General features: G+C 39.5%; 1 protein-coding gene across 5 annotated transcripts in view; it reads right to left on the bottom strand.

Annotated features, from left to right (window-relative positions):
* Positions 1–17,171, bottom strand: part of LOC126268198 (peroxisomal acyl-coenzyme A oxidase 3-like) — a 301,784-nt gene that overhangs the window by 15,280 nt on the left and 269,333 nt on the right. The window lies entirely within an intron of this gene.

Raw genomic sequence — 17,171 nt, forward strand, 5'->3', positions numbered from 1 at the left:
CATGGTGTGCCAAAGGATTCAATTTTGGGTTCTCTGCTGTTTCTGATAAGCAGAAACAATCTCCAACTTGTGGTTTGAGAAGACACAAATTTTGTACTTTTTTGATAATGATATGAGACAGAAATAAAAAAAAAAATAGGTAGTAGCAGTTCCCTAACTGAGAAGGCAGTTAATGAGATTTTCGAGATCATCACCAGATGTTTCAAGGCATGTGGATTATCATTGAATTTTTGGTAAAAATCAGTACATACAGTTCAGTACCTCTCACAGAGATCCACAAAATAAGTTTTCAAATAATGAAAGACAAGAAGTAGAAAGTGTCAAGTTTTTCAGAAGACTTACAGGTCACAACTTTAATTGGAAAACCCACTGCCTTAGAATTAACAAAGTGCGTTTGTTCAGCTATGTTTGCAGTATGCATGATTACTACTATAGGTGAGTTAAAAATGAATAAACTAGTTTATTCTGCATATTTCTATTTACTAATGACAGGGTTGCCACAAGTTTACCAATGCAAAATTCCCTGATATTTCTCTGACTTCCAGACAAGTTTTAGCATTTTTCCATGACAAACTTTGAGATCTCAAGGGTAAGAAAAGACACAAGTTGAAAAAAAAAGTTAAGACTTCTGTGTTTCTAAACATGTTATTAAGCCTCTAGTTCTGAATGAACAGAAAGTTGTCTCCTTTACAGAATTTATGATCTGGAATGTTAATAAACAGGTAAGTTGTATAAATGAAAGCATTTTTAGATGAAGAATTTCTGTTTTTATTAATGAGTTAACTCTAACTTTGAATTAACAGAAATACCGAAACTACTAACACTAAATGAGAGAAAATTGAGACTAAAACATTTTACTCAAGAACTTTTCTTCTCTTGTTGTCAGCCTACTTTTTTTAGTTGCTTTATTCAATTTTTAAATGCACAGAATGCGAACGTTACATCATCAAACACTCAGGTAAAAAGTTACAAAAATATCAGTCCTCTTCAAATGCAGAGCAAATATTGACACAACCTATGTCTAATATGTATCCTTTCAAAAAAGTTTATCAAAGCAAAGAATTAAAGTGTGTACAAAAAATTTTACTTGGTTAAAATTGTTTTTCAATTAATAGCTATGACAGTGACATATTATGAAATCATAATTTAAAACAACTTTTATAGCAGAACTCAATATTTAATTACAATTTATCATTCCAAATCTGATACATTATATTGAATACTTTGATTTTAAGATGCTTGTATTAAGATCGTGTGATAGCTTCTATCAATGCTTTTAAAGGTAAAAGATATTTTCCAATGAATAAAACTTTTTCAACATATGTGATGGCATCAAATCATCATACAAATTGTTTGAATCACAGTTCCAGAATTTAATATGAACAGAAAACTGCTCATCATATTAAAATCAATAACAAATTTGAAGTTTTGCCTTCTCAGTAGGTGTTACAATATGTGGACATTCAGTAATTTTCAACAAATTAGGTGACATTTTCAGTCTTTTCATGTAAAATTCAAACTAATTTTAAGCTGTGAGAAAACACACGGCATCTACAAAATACGCAGCCAAAGGATTCAGGCATTATATTCTGTCTAAAATGATAAAGTGTATATTTTTACATAAATGCAGTCCCAATAATTACCATCTGGGACTGGAGGACTAAGCAAATGGAACAACTAGATACGAGTGCTAAAGTAATATAACAAGACATACAGTACATGTAAAAATAACAACAGTACATTTCTTCATCCTTTGTATATAAGTGTAATCACGTATTTTATTAGGTGCAGGAAAATGAAACTTAAAATTTGTACTTGGAGTTAACTTTCAGCAAATACTGAATGTTTACTTGCCCAACATAATACACAATGTATCTTATAAGTTGTTAAAGATGAAAATAAGAACCTTTAAGAACAATTCAGATCATAGCTATAGTACACATCCTTGTAACACATTTCTGGAAATGACAAGTCACCTAAGCAAAAATAATATTGGTTTACTACTATCTCATTTTTAAGTTTTGTCTCAAAACATATAAGTCATTTTTCAAATGATGGTCTGAGGACAAATATTGCAGCAGAGATGACATCAAAAATTACTCTTCAGAATATATATTTCTTTCCACAGAGGATTATCAGTTGCTACGCACACTCCTTACAGATTAGAAGTGTCTGTTGGGTTAGAACACAAACCTACACTCTTGCACAGAACTCCAACTGTATTTGGAAACTTCAGATAGGTACTGACAGACTGAAGCAGTGATGTGGGTAATGGCACATACCAGAAAAGGCTATGAACTAAGAGGTTTACTCACAAAACAGTTGTGAAGCTTCTTCACAACTGTTGGAAGTGGAATAACAAATGTTTTAATATGTGGTAATGAGACGTCCTGTGAAGCAATAAAATGACGATTAGAGGTACTAATGCCTAGAAATGAATATGTGGGTCTTATCCATGAAAGAAACTGCAATTCAAACAAATCCCAAAAAATGATTGATGCAAACAAGGAAGTACTCCATTTTCAGAGGGATATGAATACGAGCTCCCTGCAAGACGAGCATTTCACATCACTTGAATTAAAACAAAGTGTGACATACTAGGCATATATACTATGTATAAATGGACAAGTGAAAAGTTCAGAAATAAAAGAAGTCTAGTATTAAAAGTGTAGGTGAAAATGAATTTCTCATAATTGGTGATTCCATGTTGAAAAATGTTGTAGTGCCAACCTGTGAAGTTGAAGTCTGTCCAGGAATTGTGCCCCATCAGCTCAAAAACTATTTTAAAAACATTACAAATTCAAGAGAACATCTAAAAAGAAGTGAACAAAAATTATGAAGCTTTTTTCATCCATGTTGGGACAAATTTCCTCCGAGGATACAGCGGAGACAAAATTAAAATCAAAAAATATAATCCGATCAGCCAGAAAAATTTACCCTGCTTCCAGGATAGTGATCAGTGGAATCATAAACAGGAGGTCGGTGAGTGACAGTTATATCTATCGCATCAATTGCAGAATTAATGAGCGTTGTGACAGACTAGGTGCTACATTTATAAACTCAAGTAAGTTTTTGGGCAAGGAATGTTTAGCCAAGGATGGATTGCATTTGAAAGGACTAGGTTCGATGACCTTCAGCAAAATGTTTATGGATGTTTGTAAAATCATGAAAACTAAGGGAAACTAATATTTACTGGCAGGGATGTAAAAGAAACATGCCTCTTCGCTGAAAATAAAACTGCATGGATATTAATAAATGGTTTAAAGCCGACTCACTGATATTAAACTTCGAAAAGACTCGCTACATGCAATTCAGAACCTTTAAGAGGTTTCCACCCAGCATATGCATAAAGCATGAAGAAGAGTAGATAGAAGAGGTTGGCAGTCCTTAATTCTTGGGACTACAACTTGACAATAAATTCAGTTGGGAGGAGCACACCACAGAACTCCAGAAACACCGTAACAAATCTGTATTTTCAATTCGAGTGTTACCAGATATAAAAATGAAAAAGCTTGCATACTTTGCCTACTTTTAATTCCATAATGTCATATGGTATAATATTTTGGGGCAACTCTTCAAGTCAAACAAAAGTTTTCAGAGTCCAAAAGTGTGTAATATGTATTATTTGTGGAGTAAATTCATGGATGTCATGTAGAAACCTCTTCAAAGAACTGGGTATACTAACTACTGCCTCTCAGTATATTTACTCCTTAATGAAATTTGTCCTAAATAATATATATCTTTTTCCAACAAACAGCTCAGTTCATACATACAATACCAGGAACAAAAATGACGTGCAGAAGGACTTAAAAGCACTCACTTTAGTTCAAAAAGGATCCACTATTCAGGAACACTCATCTTCAATAATTTGCCAGCAAACATAAAAAATTTAGTTACAAATAAAGACGAGGTTAAAAGGAGCCTGAAAGACTTACTACTGGCCAACTCCTTCTACTCCATTGACGAATTTTTTAATAGAAACAACTGATGTATTGTATATACTCATCCTATTAGTATTGTTATTTCAGCTTTTCTTTTCTTTTTTAAAAAAAGAGACATGTTCCATATCCACGAGGATCTCCTCAGTACAGATCTATGGAACAAAAAACTAGTCTAATCTAATCTAAAAGGTCGCAGGAATATTCTGTGATCTTACAAAAGCATTTGGCTCTGTAAACCATGCCCTGATGCTTTCCAGATTCAGCAGGTATGGAATAAGGGATATTGCTTTGAAATGGTTTGAATCATATCTCTTGGAGAGGAAAAAAAAGTATTAATCACATCAAATGGAGTAGATTACTTCTCTGAATGGAAAACTGTGTCACAAGGTGTTCCTCAAGGCTCAATTCTTGGACCCATTCCTGTTCTATGCAAATTACTTGCCTCTCGATCTAAATACTCATTTAACATTGTTTGCAGATAATACTTCTGCCCTAATAGAAAATGAAAAGTCTGACAACATACCAGAATGTGTCATGAAAACTTGGAAATATGGTTCAGTCTAAATGGCTTAAGGCTAAGCATTTCAAAATCCCACAGGATGAGTTGTAAAACCACTCATTCAAAAACTGAAGAAATCTGTATCACTCACAACAATCAAAAAATGGAAAAACTTGACTCAGTCAGGTACCTAGGAATAAACTTAGACAGAACTTTGAGTCGGAATTCTCATATGGAATATCTAGCAAATAAATTACAGTGCTGTGAACAGAAGTGTGATGTACTGTGCATACAAGAAACTCACAGAGATACCCAGCAAAGACGACCCTGGTTTGCAGCTAGCTGCAGAAATACCTCATGCTAAATATGGAAGTGCTATTTTCGTCAAGCCTGAAATCCAAGTCTTGAGTGCCTATTGCACACATGACAATAAAATCGAGATCATCACCTTGGAACTCAGCAACTGTCTGATAATGTCAGTGTACAAGCCTTCTTCCGAAAAATTCTCCTTTGTTCCTCCTAAAAACTTTGACTCGCGGAAGATATCTGTGGTAATAGGGGATTTTAATAGCCACAGCCATACCTGGGGATACACCAGAGAAGATGAAAATGGAGAAGCTGTTATATCTTGGGCGGAAACTAACTCTGTCTCCCTCATTCATGATAGTAAACTTCCTCCATCCTTTGACAGTGGAAGGTGGCAACGAGGGTACAACCCTGACCTCTTATTTGTGAGTGAAAATGCAGCGTAACAGTGCCACAAATCAGTGTGTCATCCCATACCTAACACACAACATAGACCAATAATGTGCTGATTTCTTCCCATCGTAAGACCATGAGAAATTGGTTTTAGACGAAGGCAGAAGGCAGATTGGCCAAAACTTTCTAAAATGCTGGACGATAAAGTTCAAACAATTAAGCCTGTGCCTGAAGAGTATGAACACTTTGTTGAGCTTGTTAAATTCTGCTCGCGAGCATGTATCCCTAGAGGCTGCAAGACAAACTACCTGCAGGGCGCAACTTCAGAAACAGCTACACTGCTCGAGGAGTATTATACCCAATACTCTGAAAACCCATTCAGTGAGGAAACCTCCCAAATAGCTAGATCTGTTCTGTCCTCAATCTCCGAGGCAAAGAGAAGACAGTGGGAGAAACTGATGGAAGACTGTGATATGAGTAGAAATAGTCAAGAGGCCTGGAGACTTCTAAAATGCTTGAATAATGACCCTTCACAGGCGAATATGCATGCGAATGTCCGAGCTGATCAAATTGCACACCAACTCGTGCAAAATGGGAAACCACCTTATTCAGCCAGGCCTGGTAAGAAGACATGTGAGAGATGATCTGACCAAGAAACCAATACTCTGCTTCAACCATTTACCCAGACCGAGGTGGATCTCGCTCTGAGTAAGTGCAAAAATGGGAAAGCGGCAGGCCTCGATGATATAAGAGTTGAGCAGATAAAGAACTTGGGGCTGATAACAAAAGCATGACTGAGAGACCTAATGAACAACTGTGTCCAATCCTGCAAGATTCCTAAAATCTGGAGGAAAGCCAAAGTTGTAGCTACCCGCATGCCAGGCAAGGATCAAAATGATCCTAAAAGCTACCGCCCTATATCTCTCCTATGTCATCTGTAAAAACTCCTTGAAAGACTCATACTACACCGACTAACGGAGAAGCTGGAGACAATATACATCCAACAGCAGGCTGGATTTAGACAGGGAAAGAGCTGCACATCTCAAGTATTGAAACTAACACAGCACATCGAAGATGATTTTGAAAGGAAAGAGATCACAGGAGCTGTATTTATAGATCTAACAGCAGCTTATGACACAGTTAATCATAGAAGACTTCTAATGAAGCTGTACAATGCCGCTAGAGATTACCAGCTAACCTGTTTCATAAGGAATCTCCTTGAAAATAGAAGATTTTTTGTTGAATTCCGGGGCAAGAGAAGCAGATGGAGATCACAGAAAAACGGATTACCCCAGGGAAGTGTGCTTGCTCCAGCTTTGTTTAACATCTACACAAATGATCAACCACTACCTGAAGGAACACAGAGCTTCATCTATGCAGATGATTGAGCTATCACCGCCCAAGCTGCTTGGGAACTGTTGAAGAGAATCTGTCCAAAGCATTGAGAGAATTGTCAGCTTACTACAGGGAAAACTAGTTGAGACCAAATCCTGGAAAAACACAGACTTGTGCTTTCCATCTTAAAAACCGACAGACAGCTAGAGCCCTCAAAATCACCTGGGAAGAAACATCACTAGAACACTGTACGTATCCCAAATACCTAGAACATACAAGAGGCACTGCCTAAATACCAAGCAAAAAGTGGCAGCCAGGAACAGTATCATCAGAAAGCTAACAGGCACAACGTGGGGAGCACACGCCAACACTGTGAGAACCTCTTACCTTGCGTTGTGTTACTCTGCCGGAGAATACGCAAGCCCAGTGTGGTTCAATTCTTGCCATGCCAAAACAGTAGATGTTGCTCTTAACGATACTTGTCATATCATCACTGGGTGCCTGAAGCCTACTCCTCTGGATGAACTGTACAGCCTCGCGGGAATTGCACCCCCCGACATCCGCTGGGAGGTAGCAGCAAAAAGCGAGAAGGAAAAATCAGAAACGCCTGCAGCTCACCCCCTATATGGCTATCAGCCAGCAAACCCACGACTAAAATCCAGAAAGAGCTTCCTCAGATCTACTGAGGCTCTAGTTAGGGCACCACAGCAATGCCGAATCGAACTATGGCGTGCAAGGCTTACCAGTACTGTGGGATGGATTACACCAAGCGAAAGACTACCACCCGGCTACACAGAGACTTGGAGTACATGGAGATCCCTCAACAGACTATGCTTGGGTGTCACAAAATGTAAGAGCAATCTGACCAAATGGGGTTTCCTAGAGGAGCCGCCACTCTGCAAGTGTGGAGCAATGCAGACGACCTTCCACCTGCTCCAGTGTACCCAATGTCCAGCAACATGCACAACAGAAGACCTGCTACATGCAACGCCAAATGCAATAGAGGTCGCTAACTTCTGGGCGGCAAAAGTGTAAATAATTATCTTGTAAATGTATCTACAAACAACATGTAAATATTGTACATTATTTTATATATTGTAAATGCTTCTGACATGAATAAATAAAATAAATAAATATAATAAATTACAGAGCCTTCATTTTCAATGGAAATTTTAGCCTGTGTCACTGATATGGCCACCAGGAAAATAGCATACTATAGCTACTTCAAATCAGTAATTCAATATGTCATAATTTGCTGGGGAAACTCGAGAAACGTTACACGAATTTTAGAGTTGTGAAAAAGAATCATTCACAGCATGTTCTCTGCACAGCCGAGGGTATCATGTCGACCATTCTGTAAAGACCTAAAAATATTAACTATCCACTCTTTATACATGTTTGAGGTGGTCCTTTTCCTATGCAGCAGAGTTCATCTATTAAAAAAATCATTTTGAACACACAAGATGTAAATAAAACTTTATGCTCATGTCTCATCACTTAAAACTGTATGCTCAGACTCCTCAGCATATATCCATGAAAATTCACAATGCAATAAAAGGGTGAGACATAATGAACATGAAGATAAATATTTTAAAAAGCAAATTGCATGATTTTCTGATTGAACGATGCTACTACTCTGTGGAAGATTTCATGAAGGACGAAGTGATACTTTGAGCTGGATCCCTAAAATGGAATAAAAATTTATGATAGTTATAGTAGATGCAAATACTGTAAGTTTGAAAAATTTTAAATAAGTGAATTCTCCACAAAGTATTATTGTAGGTGTGACAAAATTTCAAATAAGCTAATTGTAACCTTGACATGTCTCCTGTATGAAATTGTGTATGTTACGAGATGAATGAAACACATTTCACATGGCTTGAAATACTTTTTGGCGTCACTTTGTGTCACACATTTTGTGAGAAATTTCTCACATGAATTTTCTTTTCTTTGTGTGCAGTCTAATTCTGGCACATAAGCTGCATGGATTGTTATGGACTCTTTACTATGGTCAAAATTCTCCCACTAAATATTACAAGGGGGTTTAGAAAAAATGGACACAAACTAAAGTGTATAAGGTCTTTTCAGTCACCTTTCTCATTAGGTTTCATACCTTGGTCACACCTTCATCCTACAGTATTGGAATGAAATTTACAGGCAAGATAATGCATCAGACTAGACAAACATAAAAGAAATATGTTGTACAACATTAAAGTCTCAAAAATAAGAACAGCACAGCAGTACATTTAATGACTTTTCTCTGCCAAATAATAATACTCTGTATTCTGTCAAACAAACAATTCAAATCAATCAATGAAAACCAGTCAAAACCCCTTTGTGAGAGAAGCAATCTCTTCATCAATTCCACTCAATACAGTGGCCCTTTCAGTTGGTATCCATGACTTTTTGGCCACTAGTTCTTTAATTTACCTTTTCCATCTAGCTCTCTCTGCTTCTTTACCTTCTCATGTTGCTTCTGCCTTAAAGCCTCACCATGCCCATCTGTACAATGTGGTAGTCCAGAATCATTCTCTTGTTAATGTCAATCTTGAAGATACTGCCAGTTGATTTCAGACCATCATATACTTGATGTATGACTAGAAGTGACTTGTTTATTGTTCGACTATCATACACTCTTTTTTAATGGGAAAACCTTGCTCTACAAAGGCTTGACCATGGCTAAAGAATGAGAACCTTTTGAAGAAAGCTATACAACTTCTAACATGTGGTATCACCATTCAATATATTTCTCCAAAAGTGATCAGTTCTCATCTCAGTCCTCCTCGGTTTGTACAGAGATCCAAAATTACCTCCTTATCAAGAATTTGCATGAATTCTTTCTCAACTTTATCACAGTTTATAACACTTATCCAATTCTGTGAAGAGAATTTCTTCAAGGCTTTCAAGATTCTGGCCTTGCTAGTTTTTGGGCCACTATTTATCACAACTGGATCACAAACGCTTATGTATCTACAAATGCCCTACTTCAAAGGTGACTTTAGAAGGTTTGAGCACATTTCAATCAGAAATGTCCATGCACTGATTCCTGAAAGTCAAAATATCTCTGGCAGGCACTTTTACTTTTCTAAGTTCAGAACATACAGCATGACCTAAGTTCATGACTTTTGAAGGAATAATACCAGCTTTATTATCAAATTTAAATCACACACTGATTTTGTTGCAGATAATACTTCAGCTTTAACAACTAAGGACATCACATCAACAAGTAGAGAATGTACAGGAAAGGTGCTATTGGAGTGCACACATTGGAATTCCCTCAAAAAGGGCATGACCTACCCTGAAACAAAGCTAAAAAAATATATATTAGAGGGCAGCAGAGGTTCTTCGAGGTACTTCCCCAGCTGTAAATGTCTGTTTTAATTTTGTGCTCCTTTACTTTGTCTGCATGAGTCTTTAGAAAGGGAACGAGTTTTACGCCCCTGTCAGCTGTATCCTCATTTTCGAGCCAGCACATGGAGAAATTTTTTTTAGGGAAGGGCAGATTTTTGGGTTTATTAAATCTTTTATAATCAGCTCTTCTTGCAGGTACATTCTTCAACACATTATAAACTGGTATAAGAAAATGTACAACTCCTTTTCTTTTGTGTGCCACTCTGCTGGAAAGATTTCCCAGCTCACCTGATGTTCTTGTTCTCCTTGCTTATGTTTTAAAGCATTATTGGAATACCCTTTTAATTGCCTAATGCATCAGCAAAATGGCAGGGTAAAAAGACAACACAGTCACTGAAAATAAAATCCCCTTAAGTCAGTGAGATGCTGTGCAGTCTTTAAGTGTCTAGGCATCACTTAACAGTCGTAGCACTTCAGTTACAAAAGACTGACGAGAAAGACGAATGTCTGCTGTCTACTTGACCATCACAAATGCCTTGGAGTGCTTAGGTCCTTCCACATGACTGGTTATGGCACCCTTCCCCATGTTGCTGAGAGCAGAAGACTTGCTGCATACTGTGCAATATGCCTGAAATTCTGATATCTTGTGGGCCTTGACACCCTCAAACCCCCTGTCATTCAGCCATTCAGCATTGAATTTCATCTTGATTGGTTTTACCATGATATACTACAAAAACACTGTGACAGTTACCTCATGACTGAGGATGGAAATTTGTTTGTTGACAACACTCCTGCAACAATTTTAAGTTGATGCCCCCTTGAAGGCAAGATACAGTTTGTTGACAACACTCCTGCAACAATTTTAAGTTGATGTCCCCTCGAAGGCATGATACAGTGTGTTGACAACACTCCTGCAACAATTTTAAGTTGATGCCCCCTAAAAGGCAAGATCCACACAAAAGATGGATTTTCACTATGAGCGATGGATATTTATGCCTCATAAACAGCCTGAGTTATCAAGATGAGAGCATGGAAATATTTGAGTATTTTTCTTCATGACAAGCATGTGGAATTTTCTTATCTACTGCATTATATGAGTAACTGTAGACTAGTGTAATGTAATGATGTAATTTTTTTTACATCTTTAATAGTTGCTGAAATAAGAATTAGTAAACAAGATAATTAAGAAATCAAACATTTGTTTTTGGAAGTTAGTGCAGTGACATTGTACAAACTCCACTCTTTTGTGCCCAAGGAATTACATTTTAGCAAGGAAACAAGAATACTGCAGCTGTTACTAAAAATTTGCCATTTCTAAATGAGTGATTTTCAAGAGACAGCAAGTTTTAGTTGTTACAAATATAGTGAAGGGGCTGGGCCAATGACACATCAAAAAACGTGAAACTGTACTGTGAAACACCTTTTTTGTGAAAACTAACACATGAACGTCGCACAAACAAGAATGTAAAAAATAGGGTTCACAAAGAGATGGTTGAAAAATTTCTGGACTTATTCCAATTTTGGACTACAGTGTATTTATAAAAACCAAGCTACAAAATTTGAAAGGAAGTTTCAGAAGAAAATTCTTCATTTGAGTGACCATATTGTCTATAGCTGCTTTAGAATAATTGAAGGTATTTTAAATCCAGGTTTGCAACTACAGTACAAGAAACAATAGTACCAAATAAGGAAATATCTAAAAAAAAAGCTTGCCAGCAAATGGCATTTACTGATGTGAGCAAAAATCTGAAGTACCAACATCAATGTCTTTTGTAGCAAACTGTTTTTGGATGGAGAAAGCAAGCCAAATGTGTTTCTTGAAGACCACTGATGTTAATTTATGTCAATAAAACAAACTACATTTGGTGGCAAAAATACACAATCCCTTGGAGTCACAACATGTATTTAAAATACCTTCACTGATTTCAGAAATAACCTAAGGAAAAAGTAGACCTCTTGAAAGAATTGTATAAGGTGGGGAAAAGTTGTGTAAACCAACTGCCAATAAAATGGTGGTTCTACTATGTTCATTATTGTTGATTATTACCCACAGTGTAATATTTTACAGGCAGTTAGTGATTTTTCTTTCAAGAAATATATGAGTACATACTGTGCAAATTACCAGTAACTGCCCCAATTTTATTCTTCTTATCATCCGTATTTTTTCTAATATAGAAACTACTTTTGAAGTGCCAAAATGTACTGTAATAAATAAAATTTCTATAAAATGCCACACTGTACAATGAACTTGTGGTGAGGCAGTCGCAATTCCTGAAATCCATCACCTTAGATCTCTGGCCTGCCAAAGAGCACCACAGTCCTGGGTCCATGGACAAACCACAAAAATCTGCTATGATGTGCCATATGCTAGCAGACCCAGCCTGCAGGCACATCAGTGAGACTAGATCTGACGGGCAGGGCCAGCACATTAGTGGGAAACAGTGGGCTTCAAATTGGCAGGTCCAATCCATTAGAGATACCCACAGAAATGGCCTGCTGTTTTGGCCCTTCACGAAAATCCACTCATGTGGTCAACTATTCACGACAGCATGTTGATGAAATGAGACTGCAGTGATCAATCCATGCAACAGATAACTTGTGTGAATACACTGTGAATCAATAATAATGAGAATAAATCAAACAATGGAAAATCCAGGATGGAATGTAACAATATTGTGAAAAGGAAAGTTTCCACTTACCATATAGTAGAGATGCTGAGTCACAGATGGGCACAACAAAAAAAGACTGTCACAAATAAAGCTTTCAGCCAGTAAGCCCCATCAATAATAGACACACACACACACACACACACACACACACACACAAACAACTGTAACACACACTCAACAGCAGGCTCAGGCAACTGAAGCAACACTGCGAGCAGCAGCACCAGTGCATGATCATGATGGGAGTGCAGACTGCATGGGAGTAAGGAGGAGGCTGGGGCAGGAAGGGGGTGGGACAGTAGGGTGGGGTGGTGGACAGTGCAGTGTTGTTGGCGAGCGCACAGGGACACGAGGTGAAGAGAGGGTAGGGCAGCTGTGTGCAGTCGGGAGGTTAGACGGAGTGGAGAAGGGGGTATAGTAGAAAACAAAAGAAGCAAAAAGACTGGGTGTGATGGTGGAATGAGGACTGTGTAATGCTGGGATGGGAACAGGGAAAAGGCTCGATGGGTAATGACAATGAATAACGAAGGTTGAGGCCAGGAGGGTAACAGGAAGTGCAACTCAGAAAAGCTGGTGTTGGTGGGAAGGATCCATATGGCACAGGCTGTGAAGCAGTCACTGAAATGAAGGACGTAATGTTTGGCAGCATGATCAGCAACAGGGTGGTCCACTTGTTTCTAAGCCACAGTTTGTTGGTGCCCATTCATGCAGAGAAACAGCTTGTTGGTTGTCATGCCCACATAGAATGCAGCATAGTGGTTGCACCTTAGCTTGTAGATCACATGACTGGTTCCACAGGTAACCCTGCCTTTGATGGGATACATGATGTTTGTGACCAGACCGGAGTAGGTGATTGTGGGAGGACGTACAGGATAGGTCTCGCATCTAGTTCAATTACAGGGGTAAGAGGTCCACAGCAGGGGTTGTGTAGGGATGGACGAGTATACTGTGCAGGTTTGGTAAACGGTGGAATACTGCTGCGGGACGGGTGGAACGGATAGTCGGCAGGACATTTCTCATTTCAGGATATGGCAAGAGGCAGTCTAAACACTGGTGGAGAATGTAATTCAGTTGCTCCAGTCCTGGATGGTACTGAGATATGAAGGGAATGTTCCTCTGTGGCTGGACGGTGGGAGAGTGGAAAGACAAGGCACAGGAGATTTGTTTTTCTACAAGGTTGGCAGGATAATTAAGGTCTGTGAAGACTTTAGTGAGACCCTCAGCATATCTTGAGAGGGACTGCTAGTCACTACGTATGCGATGACCATGGGTGGCGAGGCTGTATCGAAGGGACTTCTTGGTATGGAACATGTGGAAGCTGTCAAAGTGGACATATTGCTGGTGGTTGGTAGATTTGATATGGACACAGGTACTGATGTGGCCATCTTTGAAGTGGAGGTCAACATCTAGGAAGGTGGCTTCTTGGGTTGAGCAGGATCAGGTAAAGCAGGGGGAGAAGTACTTGAGGTTCTGGAGGAATGTGGATAGGGTGTCCTCACCCTTGATCCAGATTGCAAAGATGTAATCAATGAATCTGAACCAGGTGAGGGATTTAGGATTCTAGGTGTTAAGGAAGGATTCCTCTAGATGGCCCATGAATAGGTTGGCATAAGACAGTGCCATGCAGGTGCCCACAGCTGTACTTCAGATTTGTTTGTAGGTAATGCCTTCAAAAGAGAAGTAATTGTGGGTGAGGATATATTTGGTCATGGGGACTAGGGAGGAGGTTGTTGGTTCGGAATCCATCAGGTGTTGGGTAAGGTAGTGTTCAATAGTGGTAAGGCTGTGGGTGTTAGGGATGTCAGTGTAAAGGGAGGGGGCATCAATAGTGACAAGGAGGGCACCGTGTTGTAAACAGACAGTAAGTGTGGAGAGCTGGTAGAGGAAATGGTTGGTATCTTTTATATAGGAGGGTAGGTTCCGGGTAATAGGTTGAAGGTGTTTGTCTATGAGAGAAGGGATTTTCTTAGTGAGGGCACAGTAACTGGTCACAATGGGGCATCATGGATGATTTGGTTTATGGACTTTAGGAAGCATGTAGAAGGTAGGAGTGTGGGGAGTGATAGGGGTGAGCAGAGAGATGGACTCCAGGGAGAGGTTCTGGTATGGGCCTAAGGATTTGCAGAAAGACTGGAGATTGTGCTGGATTTCTGGGATGTGGTCACTGTGGCAAGGTTTGTAGATGGATATATCTGACAGGTGGGGGAGTCCTGCCAGGTAATCATTGCAGTTCAAAACAACAGTGGTGGAACCTTTGTCTCCAGGTAAGATTATAAGGTCGGGATCTGTTTTTAGAGGGTGGACTGTGGTTATTTCTGTGGATGTACTGTTAGTTTGCATGTTGTGGGAGTTGGGGAAAGATGGCGAGACAAGGTTTTAGGTTAAGAAATTCTGGAAAGTTAACAGTAGGTGATTTGGGGCAGTGGGGTTGGATCATGGTTGGATGGAGGAGTGAACTGAGTTAGGTAGGGTTCAATATTGGTCTTTGGTCGAGTTTGATTGGTAGGGTTGGTGGTGAAAAAGTGTTTCCACTGTAGGGACCAGGAGAAGAAGAAAAGGTCTTTAACAAGTTCTGCATGATTGAATTTGGGAGTGGGAAAAAGTTGAGGCCTTTGGAAAGGACTGATATTTCAGTGGGGCTAAGGCTTTTCAAGGAAAGGTTCAGGACTGTGTTTTGGGTCTGTTTAAGCTTTGGATTCTGTGTAGTGCTGAGAGGGAGCCTTCAAGGGTTGGGTAAACGTAGTAGGTCTGTGAGGCTGTGTTTGTCAGCTATGAGGAGACATGGAGGAGGTTTGGATGTTTTGTAGAGGTGGTACTCCAAGGTGGGAGTAGGAAGTGAGCAGGGTGTAGAGCTTTTTGAAGTGGCATTGTGCATGTTGCTCTAGTTCCTGGAGGGCAAGAGTTTCAATGTGTGCTATGGGTTCCAGCCATTTGTGACTGCATAGCACGAGAAATTTGCAGATGGAGGGAAGGTACTGCAAGGAGGTTTGGGCTTGGCCAATATGGTTTTGCAGGACTAAGGACTGGCAGAATCTGAACAGGAGGCAGTCATTGTGGAAGGAGGGGTGGCAGCCAGAGATGGGTAATTTAATGGTAAGACCATTTGGAGGAATTCCATGAGCCAAGCAACAATACATGAACAATATGTGGGACAGGGTTCTGGCTAGGGATAAGGAAACTTTTCTGTATTGATGCAGATAGAAGGAGCAAGGGTCCATGGTGGTGGAAAAAAATGCGAAAAATTACATAAATAATGTAGAAATATCTCCGAAAAAATTCACAAAAATACACCCAAATATTTGTGAAAAACCACAAGAAAGGTGAAATGGATACAAAAGGGAGAAACAAATGAGATCTGAGGGAGTTGATGATAATGAAAGGTGAGAACTTGCTAAAATTGGTGTGAGGTCACAATGAGATCAGAGAAAAGATATAAATAATAAAAAATATCTATATTTTACTTTGGGTAGCAGGTCTGAGGGTGGATAGGTATGAAGAAGGGGATGACAGATGTGAGTGGATGAGGTGGAATTAGTGAGTATGAACTGGGATAGAACAGTGAAAGAGTTGGGGATGGGGAGGGTTCGTAGGATGAGATACAAGACTGTGGGGCACCAGAAAGGTGTGGGAAATAACAAGTGAAAATATGGGTGAGTGACACAGGAAGAGTGATCAATTAGAAGGTATAGAACTAATGACATTGGCGGGAGCAAAATGCAACATAAGATGCTGCACCAACAGTCAGCATGGCAGCATGTTCTTGTAGCCATCTGTTGTGTGCGGTCGAGACGGTTGAAGCAGTGTGGCTCGTAAGTAGAGCGTGCAGTGCAGTTTGTAAGGTGACAACACAAACACAAGAAACAAGAGAAAGATAGGTGGACATTGAGTATAGTGATGCATTAGAAAATAGTAACGAAGGAAAAGAGCACTGGGTTAGGATGAAAGAAAAGCTGTCAGGCAAAAATCAAACAATGAAAAATCCAGGATGGAATGTAAAACATATTGTGAAAAGGAAAGTTCCACTCACCATATAGGAGAGATGCTGAGTCATGGATAGTCACAACTAAAAGACTGCCACAAATAAAGCTTTTGGCAAGTTAGCCCTTCATCAGAAATAGACAACACACACACACACACACACACACACATACACACACACACACCTACACTTTCAGGCAACTGAAGCCACACTGCGAGCAACAGCACCTGTGCGTGATGATAGTGGTTACTGGGTGGGGGTAAGGAGGAGACTGGGGAGAGGAGGGGGAGGAATAGTAGGGTAGCAGTGACAGACAGTGCGGTGCTGCTGGGAAGCATGCAGGGACAATGTGGGGAGAGGGTAAGGCAGCTATGTGCAGTCGAGAGGTTAGATGTAGGTAAGGGGAGAGGTGAGGAGTGGGTAGGGGGTAGGAGAAAAGAAGAGAAGTAAAAAGACTGGGTGTGATGCTGAAATGAATTCTGTGTAGTGCTGGAATGGAAACAGGGAAGTCACTGGATGAGTGGGGACAATGACTAACGAAGGTTGAGGCCAGGAGGGTTATAGAAATGTAACAGCTCTCAAAGAACAACACCTGGAATCTATTACCTGGACCCTACCCTCCTATAGAAAAGATCTCACCCATTTCCTCCACCGACTCTCCACAGTTTGTCCCTTTACCACACGGTGCCCTCCTTGTCATT

This window comes from Schistocerca gregaria, chromosome 4 (assembly GCF_023897955.1).
Source record: "Schistocerca gregaria isolate iqSchGreg1 chromosome 4, iqSchGreg1.2, whole genome shotgun sequence".
Lineage (NCBI taxonomy): Eukaryota > Metazoa > Arthropoda > Insecta > Orthoptera > Acrididae > Schistocerca > Schistocerca gregaria.